Source organism: Rattus norvegicus, chromosome 3 (assembly GCF_021556685.1).
Source record: "Rattus norvegicus strain SHRSP/BbbUtx chromosome 3, alternate assembly SHRSP_T2T, whole genome shotgun sequence".
NCBI lineage: Eukaryota > Metazoa > Chordata > Mammalia > Rodentia > Muridae > Rattus > Rattus norvegicus.
Genome location: NC_141536.1, coordinates 85,956,548 through 85,969,333, shown reverse-complemented (window position 1 = coordinate 85,969,333; position 12,786 = coordinate 85,956,548).

Below are 12,786 nucleotides of genomic sequence, written 5' to 3'. Positions count from 1 at the left end.
CCCAGCAGATCCTATGAAGTTAAACAAGATCCCAGATGAAGGAGAAGAAGCCCAACTCTTTCTAAAGACCAAAAACATGCTTGACAGGACCAGGAATAGCCTGGGGCTAGGGCCTACAAGAATTGCCTTGGATCTTGGAAATATACCTCTTCCCATCTTAATCAGCTGTGGTTACTAGTGTCAAAGCTGCTCTGTACTTGATATGTAATGTTCTTTATATACTCTGATCTCTCCTTGTGAATCATTATTTGATGAGTTTCTCTTCCAGTAACAATACACAAGATTGCATTTCTTGATAAGATTCTGGGCACATGACATAGCTGGTGCAAGATCTTCTGATCCCAAACCTTTTCTATAGTTTATCTTCTCTTTCTTCTCCTCTTCTGGTTCTCTTTCTCAGGACTCTGCCAATGAAGAAAAACCTTCTGGTCCAGGTCAAAACTTGATCATTCTTTTTCAGTTTAGTTGTACCTCAATTTTGATGTAGTTTCTTAAATAAAGAAACGAAATCTTAGGGTAGAAATGAAAGATTCCATGCAGAATGTACACACTCAACATAGCTTGGATCCCTTAGTGATGATTCTATACAGAACTCTACTCTGAGTATGCTCATGGTTTATGTAACTACTAATAACATCACCATAAGGAAATAGGTATAGCAGAGTTTACAAATCTAAAACTCTGTTGGTCTATGCAATGTAAGAAATTTGGAGAGACTAGCTAGTACATCCCCTATTTTGGGTCTGTAATTAGAAATCTTCTAAGAATAATATTTGCTCAAAAAATTGTTATTTATACCAAATTAGTTGAAGTGGTTGGAAAGTATAAGACATAGTTTTGAGATATATTTGGTAGATGATAGTATAAAAATAGAAATATAAAGAAAAAGTGATACTTGTGATGTTTTCTGAACACAAACTGTTAGTGGCTTAACTAATAATTAAGACAAATATGACTATAGAAAATAAAAACAAAAACTAAGGAAATAGAAACCCTTAATACTTAGTTCTTATCTATAAATGTGGAACAATGAAAAAATTGAAGCTGATAAAATCTGACTTTAAAATTTTTTTTGTTGCTTGATTCTTTATTTGTAGTCCTAGAGATTTTTCTTTAGTATATTACTTTTTTTTTCGGAGCTGGGGACCGAACCCAGGGCCTTGCACTTGCTAGGCAAGCGCTCTACCACTGAGGTAAATCCCCAACCCCCTTTAGTATATTTCATAAGGATATTTTCATTCATTTTGGATACTAATAATTTGTCTTTTCTACTTACATTCATTTAAGGACTTGTATATATTTCCTCTATGTCAAGCATAGAATGGCTAGCATAGAAGAGGCCGTCCTTGTGGGAAAAATTACATTGATTAGAGAACTGAGGTCAAGAATCTTTTACCAGGAAGTGTAGCAATTTCTACATTAAAACAAAAGCAACTAGGTTTGGGTTTCAACATGTTATAAATTACTAAAAACTGTATGATTGTGAAATTTACTTTGTTAAATGCTGTTCCATTTATAATATGTCTATTTTAGTGCTTTACACATGTAAATGTCATTGATTTATTAGAACTGTTTTGAGGTGAATTGGGGATGCACTGAAACAAGGTAGGAATTCATGATCAAGGTACTAGCAGCTTAATGTCCACTGTACTCTCTTACGCTACATATTTTCTTTGAATCGCCATCATGATCATTGTTATAATCATCGTGAATACCTCTTAGTCATTATGGTTGACAATGGTTAAATGGGTGTAGGGCCATTTTCTGGAGCATCGAAGACCTAGCTATTTTCCTGAAGAAAGCATCTTCCTCCTACAGCAGCTATAAGCAATCAATGGCTCTTATGTAAGTGATGGTGACTTGGGAGCCAACCACATTTATGCTGGAGTGTGTGATAACTTGTTACCAGTTTTCACATCTATTTTACAACTTCTGGGTGGTGATTTGTGGATTAGCCAAGTCTTGTATAGAGCATAGCATTTCACTGCTCTGCTCCCTGTCCTCTGGCCCTCATATGCCTTCAGTCCTTTCTCTCACATTTCTTATCCTTGGGTTGGGTAAAGTTAAGTTAATGTTTATTTCTGTTTTCTTCTTCCTCCCCTCGTTTCTTTTCTTCTGAAGTCCTTTGTTATGTGACCTCCAGCAATACCTTTAAGAAAGGCAACTCTCAACTCTTTATGTATCATAAGAAATAGCAATTATGGTTCAAAAGCTATTGGTCTTTTTTTCACAATGTTTTCACTTAGGTGGTATTATTAGTTCCAGAAAAGAACCAGAAGAGTCTCTCATACATGGCTTTAGAGATTAAGTTTGCGAGCAAAACACAGTTTAATTTAGAACCCTAAAGTAAACTAATAGTATTAGAAAGAAATGATAAAGTTTAGAAAAGTATATATTGTGCTGGAGAGATGGCTCATTGATTAAGAACACTGGTTTCTCTTCAAGAGGTCCTGAGTTCAATTACCAGCAAACACATGGTGACTCACAACCATCTGTAACAGGTTCTGACGCCCTTTTCTGGTGTGTCTGAAGACAGCAACTGTGTACTCATATACATAAAATACATAAATCTTTTTAAAAAAAAAGAGAGAAAAGTTTATATCAATTATCTATCTAGAATTAAAGTTATATTATAACACACAGATTTACCCTATGAAGGAAGATATTTATAGCTATAATATTATGTAACATGAAAAACTACCCCTTTTGTAGATGCTACCGATAAGTGACCATAGGGTAATATAATTTACATAAAATTATATTCTTACTTATAGTTGGAATCTGTCCTCATTATTATCTAATTTTTAGAACCTATAAAAACTTTAGCACAATTCTGAAATTGTTGTAGATCTTTGGAATTGTTCTTTTCAAGTTCCCATAAGAAGCTGATTCTTCAGTTTGGGCATTTAGGAAAGTAATTAAGAACTTGAAATTTGAAGACGTTTCTTGTTTTAGGAGTCTCTTTGGTATTTGCTCTACTTACTTACATGGTCATTTAACGTAAATATAAGTGCTTGAGACCTTAATTTGGCTCTCCTGAATTTCTGGTGATCTTGAAGTTCCTAACTGCCCGCTAATATATGGTGGTAAGAAAACAAAAATGCACAGAAGCATCAACTAAAGAGGGATGTCAAGACGTAAGATGTGTATTCTTCCATCCCTACTGCAGTTTTACTTCCATGAGTTCCTACCAGAAAGTTGTAAAACTGCTTATTTATGTTGGAAACTGTTGCTTTTCATATAGAAGGCAGATGGCATTTTCTTGGCATAGCACAGAGTAAATTTGCAGAATTAGCAAAGGGGAGAGGCAATGGAGATATAGACAAATCTCTTTTTCATGACACTTAACTCAGTAACAGCTGCTGTGAACTACAGTTGCCTTGGCATGGCAGAACCTATTCCCAGGTGAACAGAGCAAAATCCTATAGAGACTCCATGAACGATTGCAAAAGAAAGCAGCGGTCCTGACACACTGAGAAATAATAACATTCAGAGGAAAGTCTCAGTGAGGGAAAGATCAGTCTGCCTGCTACCCTGCACTAAGTAGGAATTGAAGTAGCAGGGTGATCTATGAGAGTCACGAAGTGAAACTTGTCTATTGTATACTTTAATCCTATGGTTTAAAATAAGTTTACTATGAATGAATCACTGACTAGGTAACCCAAAATTACAATTATGATCCAGATATACTCTCATTTCTCTAAATAGTGTTCAAATGACACTAGTTGTCAAAGAAGTAACACTCCATAGAAACATCTTTGGGAGATTCATAAAGCTTCATTTTTGTTACCATCCCCTACCACAGCAATAAAACTGAGGAGATGGAACACATTCTCTAAAGCATCACAATTGATTTTCCAGTATTGTGTTCAGGGACCATTTTAACCATAAATCAGAATATATGTGACTATCAATAACGTAATTTATGAGCAAGCAAGCAAACAAACAAACAAAAATTAACACAAAAACTCTGAAAGGAGAATGGATTCGGCTCTGTCGTTAAGAAGTTTCGGACTCCAGGAACAGATTATGAACATAGTACATTTTCTTGATCAGATGTGGCATTGAGAATACTGTGACTTAGAAAATGTGTCCCCCAGTATCTGAGGTATTAAAGGGAAAAACCTAAATGTTTCTCTCAGTGCCTAATGTCATAGGACTATTGCATGGATTTTATTAATTACCAAGGATTTAGATTCCGGTACAATTTGGGGGATTTAACTGGGTCACAAGAAAACAAACACATGAAAGAGAGGCTCTTGATGAGTAAGGATTCAGTAGGAAGGGCAACAAGCTAATAGAAGCTTGGGAGGGTTAAAAATGACCCAAAAAGGAAAAGAATATATTCAGGTATGAAATTATCAAAGAATTGAACTTGAAGCATAAAAATAAAAAAAAAATAAAAAAAATAAACTTGAAGCATCTGAAAAGAAAACAAAATATCCCCCCATGCCAAATTGGAACTCTGCAAAACTGTAATTTTTTGATACAGATAAGCATCATTATCTACAAGTTAGAATCTCTGCTCACTTATAAAAATAATTAACTGACTTGTCTTTGTGATGGTACATGCGGTATATTCAAATATGTTTCCAAGTCATCATTGGATTTGTTCCTTTTCCTCCCAACAGCTACTTTTAAGGAGCAGGGAGAACCTATTCAAGGAAGCTACTGATACTTAGCAACAGTGTTTTAGTCTCTTTTTCCCAAGATGAATTCAGTCCAACTCTATTAGGAAACTGAAAACTCTTGGGGACTTACTGCGTTCTTTTTCTACAGGGCTGTTGTAGAGGAATCCTGTATGGACCTGCTAAAAGACAAGTCTCTAAGAAGTGAATGAGAACTAAAGGAAAACAGGGTAGCAGGAAACCAGGCTTCCTTTGTGCTCCTTTGAAACATGAAAGCAACACCCAGTGGAGTCCTGAATCTCTGAATGCTGATCACAATGCAGCAAATGAAAGCCCATCCCAGGCCCTGCTTCTCACAGCTCTGCAGTCAGGACAGTCACAAAAGTTAGAAGGCCTCCTACTTCTATCTCTGCTGTCCTGCAGGGGTGGTGAAGTTCTCTAAAGTCAACCTTAATAGGCCTGTTCTGGCTTAGTTTGGCCATCTGCTGTGATTTCTCAGACTGTCTCCCTGGGTATCTGATTTCTTTTCTAAGCAGAGCAGGTATTCTTCAAGTCATCTTATGTTGCATTAGCTGCATGTTAAATATATATGTATGCTCACTTCATTTCGTAGATCCCTTTTCACCCATGGTAGAATGATTTTTCTAAAATCTCTGGAGCGACGAATGTTCAGCTGAAATATACATGGGTGAAAGGATGTCCTGCTAAAGCAAGTACATGAAATCACGCATGATAAATGATTCTTTACTAATCACACACATGAATTGGTCTGCCTTACATTGTGTAGTTGAGTTACATTTTTCGGGACTCCATAGAGAAATGCAGCTCAACTACACAATGTAGTGATTTCATTTCTGTCTCACACACCTGAAATAGAGAAATGAAACCAAAAAGTTCAGGTGGTGTGCTGCAGTTTCTTGTTGCTTCCTCAGACTTGGGCTGATAGACAGATTGATGTTAGCTGAGACAGATGCACATGCTGAAGCAAGGCATGCACTGAGGCAAGAACCATAGAGGACATGCGATGTTTGGAGGACTTAAATAGACTCAGTGGACAGTGATGGAGGCTTAGCTTGGCTTTCTCATACTGCTAGCCATGCAATGCTTATAGGTCTTCTGTCTTCCCTGAGCTTAGCATCCCTGAGACAGGCACAGCTATGAAGTTCTGGCATCCCTCCTGTTCCCTCCGGCTGACTCAACCTGAGGCTGAGACCTGGCTGTTTCTGATAGGTAGTTCCATCTCTGATGATTTGTGTTTGCTATTCCAACTCTATTGAATTGGATTGCTGGACTACCCATAAAGTGTTAGCTAGCGGATTGAGCTGCTGCTGCTAACCTGTGAACGAAACTGTGATTTCTGGACAACATAGAAAGGAGTTCCTCTAAAGAACCTTTCTAAACAAAACTATTTCCCCCATAGTCTTCATTTTCCACTACCTGTGGTGGGTGGTGGGTCACAAGGCATGTAAAAGCATTCAAGAACCATCATTGAAAATATGTTTTGAGGGGTTGGGGATTTAGCTCAGTGGTAGAGCCCTTGCCTAGCAAGCGCAAGGCCCTGGGTTCGGTCCCCAGCTCCGAAAAAAAAAAGAGAAAATATGTCTTGAAAAAATTAAAGTTACACTAAACCCACTCTTATCTACCAACCTGCAGGGGAACTGTCCTGCATATGGAATCTTTCACCCTGAGTTTTTCTTTCTATCCTGTTAAAAAACCAAAGCAGTCACACCATAAACACACAGTCTCTATTTCCACTGAAAGACTGTAGCTGTTTTGATCAAAGAACATTTGTGTTCTGGAGGTGCTAGTCTGCATTCTTTTATCCCAAAAATCTCATCTGTCAATCTTAACCTAACACTAGTGATTGGCTTTCACTCTTAGCAGTGGAATTTTACACTAGATGATTTCTTTCTGTTTTATTTTTATTGAGTTATAATTTTTCTTTCTATTCTTACTCACTGATCATTTTGCTGAGTGGACCCACAAATATTTTGACGGCCCATGAGATAGTGCACATAAGGTCTCAGTGGCGTAAATGATGTTGTTTCATCCTAGATAAGCAGATAAAAAAATAAGCCAAGGAAATTAATTTCATGTGGCCTTTAAACAATTAAAATCTTGTCAGACCTCTTTTAAAGCCACGATACTACTAAAAAATATATAATATTCATGATTTTATAAATAGTACCCCAAAATACTTAAAACATCCTACAATATTCCATTTATACAGCTAACTAAATTGATATCCTTTCAAAGATATCTATGCAAATTTTATTGTACAGTTGTGGCATTATCATTATAAGAAATGTATAATTAAGTTTCTTTTCTGCTTCTACTTCCTACAATACATTGAAGTTTCCTAGATACAGATCTGGTCATTATTCTATGAGGTATACACACAAATGAAAGTCAGTGACAGAACCTAAATTTTAAATTAAATTTTAAGATTCTTGTTTGTGATGCAGTCTTGATTTATTAAAAATATTAAAAAATTTATTTCTTATTGTTTTCAATTTTTTAATCTTTTTTTTACAATCCAGTCATTATCCCCCTCCTGGTCTGTCCTCTGACTATTCCTCATCCCATACCTCTACCCCCATCTCCAAGAGGATGTCCCCACCTCCCTATTCACAACCCACCAGACCTCACTCCTCCCTGGGACCTCAGTCTCTCCAGGGTAGGTGCATCTTCTCTCACTGAGGCCAGACCAGGGAGGCCTCGGCTGTTTATGTAGCGGGGAACTCATATCAGATAGTGCAGGCTGTCTGGTTGGTGGCTCCTTGTCTGACAGATCTCAGGGTCCAGGCTAGATGAGACTGCTGGTATTCCTATAGGGTCACACACCTCCTCAGCTTCTTCCAACTTTTTCCTAATTCCACCACAGGAGTCTCAAGATGAAATTAGTTATGCATATGTGGATATGAGACCACATAAGACAAAAACATTTTTTCTTACTGTATACTGTCAATATACAATATTGGTAACAATAATTCAAAGTGTACCTTCAATGTTTGAAAAAGAAATGGAATACACTGGTTGTTTCTTTTTATGAATCTAGAGTAGTACAATGAGGACAACTTTTGTTTTAATAGGAAGATATAAAATGCAGAAATCAAGATATAGAATATGGCATTAAAAGGATAGTTTGAAGTCGAGGATATTGAGACTTTCTTCATTACTTTGATTTTTCTAAGGGAAAGTTTGTAAGCAATGCTCATGTTTGATTCTAAACGATACCTACAGGGGTTTTCCACATAGCTTTGGAAATTATATGCCTCCTAAAAAGGAAAACAGCTCATTACATCCCACCTGTTCTTCCATATGCTAATATAGTGTGTGGAAAACAATTGTATTGGTTTGAAACTTTTTCTAAAGAAATGATAATTTATAACCTTATTTTTTCAACATTTTGGAACAAATATATTTTATATGATTATTTATCTTATTTTTATTGAATATTTCATTTAATTATATTTTAAATGTTATTCCCTTTCATGGTTCTCCCTCCAATTCCTCCTTCCCCTCCTTCTATGAGGATGCTCATCCTCCCAACCACCCACCCCATCTCACAACCCGGGTATTCCCCTATACTGGGGAAAATAGCCTTCTTAGGACCAAGGGCTTCTCTTATTGATGCCAGACAATGCCATCCTCTGCCACATATGCTGCTGGAGCCATGGGTCTCAACATGCATGTGGTTTAGTCCCTGGGAGCACTGGCGTGTCTGGTTGGTTTATATTGTTGTTCTTCCTATAGACTAGACAAGCACAACTTCTTAGAAAGAGAAGAAAAATGATTGTCTCATTCACAATGGCAGGGACCAAGAAAGGGCTAATGTGCAGGACTCAAATTTCTATTTTATCAGGAAGTACACCGAACATGTCACAAAATCATATTTGGGAATAAGGAACAAAGAAAGAGAGAAAGAATTAGTCCAGTGAGGAATAAAAATTGTCAAGAATGTGATTTGTGTTATTCTAATGTGTTTATCAAACTTTTCACTCTTAGCAGCTCTTTTTAAAGTAACCATATTTTAGGTGTCCAGATGAGCAGCACTGAGCAATGGGTGCAATTTGCTTTGCCTATTGGAAGTAGGTAGGAGAATATAACAGCATAAATATGAATCCATCATGGTGGAATTTTAAACTAGAAAAGAAATAGTGTTTTCCCTTACAAATTTGTGACTGAACTTGCTTTTTCACTTTCATGAGATTATTTTAACTCATAATGAAATCTATTTCTTAAGGGGAACATTGCTTATTTAGAGTGGATAGCTATCATTTGTTTATTGTATAATAATATGTGAATATCTCAATAATGCGGGTTTCAAGATAAGAGGATTTCGATTCTGTACTAGAGTCTGACTTTCACTCTTGTCACCAACAACTTTGAAAGTCTATCTAGAAAGTACTTACTTAATCAGATAATTATATCAAATCATTAATCATATGCTATCTGACCTCTTAGGAAATAATTAAATGTTTATGTTTTAATGGAGGCTATAATATATGATATACCAAAGTTGAAGATGGAAACATGAGAGTCTGGACTTCACATGTGATTTTACTCTTAATGATGATTAGGAACAGCTCTTGTAATTTTAATATTTTAAGAATCTTAGCTAAATTAATTAGAAGCAAAATATTGAAGCACCACAGCATTTCCAACTCTATTGTTAGCTATTTGGAGTTATCCTACGTAATGAAAAGATTAAAATCTATCAGATAGCATATATTGTGAAAAAAACAAATTTATATAGGAACGTATTAATTACATAAACTTGGATACATTTAAAAAGTCACAACAGCAGCGGCAGCAACAAGAACAACAGCTCCAGTTATGTCTTGATAGGGAATTGAGAGATGGGTGAGTGGTGAGAGCACTGGCTATATTTTCAGAGGATCCAAGTTTCTTTTCTCAGAACCCAAATAACCACTCACAAGACTCAGTAACTCTGGTCCCAGGGCATGTGTTAACCTCTCCTGGTGTCTTGAGAAACGAGGAACATATGATGTACAAACATACATTGAGAAAAAAGGCCCATACATTCAAAATAAATAAGAATTTTAAACATCAATGTGTTTAGTTAATATAAACTCTTTCTAAAAATTAGAATTTGGGTGAAGGAATTTTTAAAGGAATGAAAGGCCACAATGTTTATCTAAAAGTTATAAAGATGATAAACATGAGAATCCTTTCCAATTTGTAGTTGTTTTTCTGTCAAGATTAGGTACAGTTCATATTTTATGTTCAACACTGATAATTAATATAGTGTCAATGTTTTTCAATATAACCAAACATCTACACATCGGGAGATATGAGTATTCAAATAAGAGATGCCATTAAAATCAACCTGTCACATTCATGATGAAAGAAATAAATTAAGTTAGAAAATTTCAACTAAGAAAAATAATGTTTACAATGTGGTGTTTGCATTGCCTTTTATGTATACATTATCATGTGGAGGTGTAAGTTTTAGGAACTTTTAAAGTTACTTTTTAAAATTTGCTTTTACTTGTCAAGAAAACTGAAGAACATTGAAAGTTTCTAGAAATATAGTAAGACAATTCTACCAAGTTTTTTTTAGTACAAAATGCAAATTGCCTTTCTATTTATAGTATATATTTATATCTGTTAGTCAACCTCTTTCTATTGCTATTCTTCTTGAAGACTGATTTACTTTTTATATATTGCTGTATTTCTTTCATTTAGCAACAATGACCTTGCCTGTTATGACTATGAATATTAAGTAAAGATCTATGTGAATGCCTTTCAAGCCCCAAGCAATTAGTTCATTGTAAATTCCTTACCTATTTGGGGGTATGTTAGACTTTTAAGGTCTCTTTCAATGCTTCTACTTTTTTCTACCTCGTTGGCCTTTGTTGTCAATAAATTTTTTCTTCAAAGTAGAAAATCTGTTGTTTTTAATGTTGTTGTGAGATATAATTAAAGGTGTAGATGGAATATTTGTTAACTGTAATCAGGTAGAATGAAGAAGGGAAGGATGAGAGAGAGAAGAGGAAGGGGAGGACAGAGGTTGTGGCAGGGGAGAAAAGGAAGGGAATGAGAGAGACGCGTGCTTACTTTGTCTCCTACTCCTTGTCATGGTGTGTACAAAGGTAATGCTTAGGGACATAAATTCTCTCCTTCCATCATGTAGTTTCAGGCATCCCTAACTCATTAGACGCTGGGGTAAGTGCCTTAATTCATTAAGCCACCAAACTTATCCATGTTTATAGGTTTTACATTAGATTTCCTGGCTATCCCTCATGTGCTGTGCCAAAAAGCCTCTCAGAATCTTTAGATATTTTAGCAGATAAAGCTAAGAGGTATATCATATAGATACTGATAAGCATACAGTAAGTTCTTATATATTTTCCCTTTATTGGATTTTTTTGGGTTTGTTTTCTTTTGAATATAAGATGTCCCTTATAGACTTATGTGTTCCAAAGTCTGATTCTCCAAGTTTGGCACTATACTGGAAGGTTCTAGATGGTTTAGAAAGTAGAACCTTGCTGGAGGATTGATTGTTTATTGGTGGGTTGGTGTTTTCAGGACTTATTACTATTTCCTGTTAACTCTGTGAATCCCATGTGATTATCTATTTAATGGTTTTATTTCCCTACTTATAAGTTTATATAGGGATGGCTTGGCCCACTTCCTAAGGTACAGTAAGTACTATTAACCTTCTGTTCCTTAGTTATTCATTATACTGTTGAATACAGAATCAATGTAGCTAATTCATACTTCTAACACTTTCAGTGTGAATATCTATTTTTATGACAGATTCTATTATTTCTTCACACTATATGTGGAATGTTTATTTCTATTTTATTCTTATTTAAATATTCATTATATTTTGATTACTTTTAAGTTATATGCAATAGTTTATTACAGAAAAATTGATAGTATAGTCTCAATTTTCTAATTATATAATATAGTCTGACAATAATAAAATGCTTTGCCCTCATAAACATTCGTTCATTCTTTAATACACACTTAATGGACCAACAGTCCCAGAATAAAACTAAATAGTATTATTCATACATATTTTGCTTTTTTTAAAACAGAAATGTACGGGATATTGCAACCAAAATATACATATTATGTAAACCTTTTTCATACCTATAGTAGAAACTAAATGGACAAATTAAGCATGAACCATATGGGAATGTTTTGCTTGTTAATATAATTCATGAAATATAGAATCCAATTCAGATTTGCACTGAGGAGATGACTACCCACAAGATTGATCATTCCTTCACATTGATATTCCCCGAATGTTAGCATAGCATGTCCATTTAAAGTAACTGATTGGAAATGGTTAATTCCCCTACTATCTAGTTATCTATCCCCAAATTAAGCTTAAAATTATTTTATAATAATATATTAATTAAATTTAATTATGTATTAATTAAATTATATCTTATTAAATTTTATTAAGTTTAATATAGCAAATGCTTTGGAAAAAGAAGGATTATATTACCCAGAACTCTTCCCAGTAGTCAGAATTTGTGGTTAATGCTGGTATAAATGATGTACCTATTATAAGAATGAATATCCAAATTCATGCACTGAAGTTTTATGATTTTGAATGGAGTTAGCAAATATTACCTACAATTATTTAACTGAGAAAGGTACACTTTTCTTCCTGTACCTTGAATAGAAAATTCTGGTGGCTTCTGCATAATTTCTAAACAGTCATTGTCTTTATATTAGCAAGAACATGTACTGATGGTAGGTTTTAATGAGGTGTCCATTCAGTTTACTTAACATAAAACCTACAGGGTATTTCTTCTATGGTTGGGTTGACTTTAGACAGTGGTTCAATTCAAACCACTACTTCTGGGTCATTCTTACTCTCACCACCTTAATTACTTATTCCAACCTCATCACTGTGTTTCATTTGGAAGTACATGTGATCCCCCTGGTTTCTTGCTAGATTCTAATATTTAGAAAGGATGCCAGGTGAATTATTTAGATTATTTATTTTTACCTAAATTTTCTTATGAAGGGTCAACACAAATGGAAGAAAAAACAATAGCTCTAGTTTGCAACATGCTATTCAATACAGGTGTTTCCTCTAGGTACCCAAAGCAAATCACAACATATTTGTAATTTTTCCATGCCACATGAAAAGCAAGCAAAAAGGGAATAT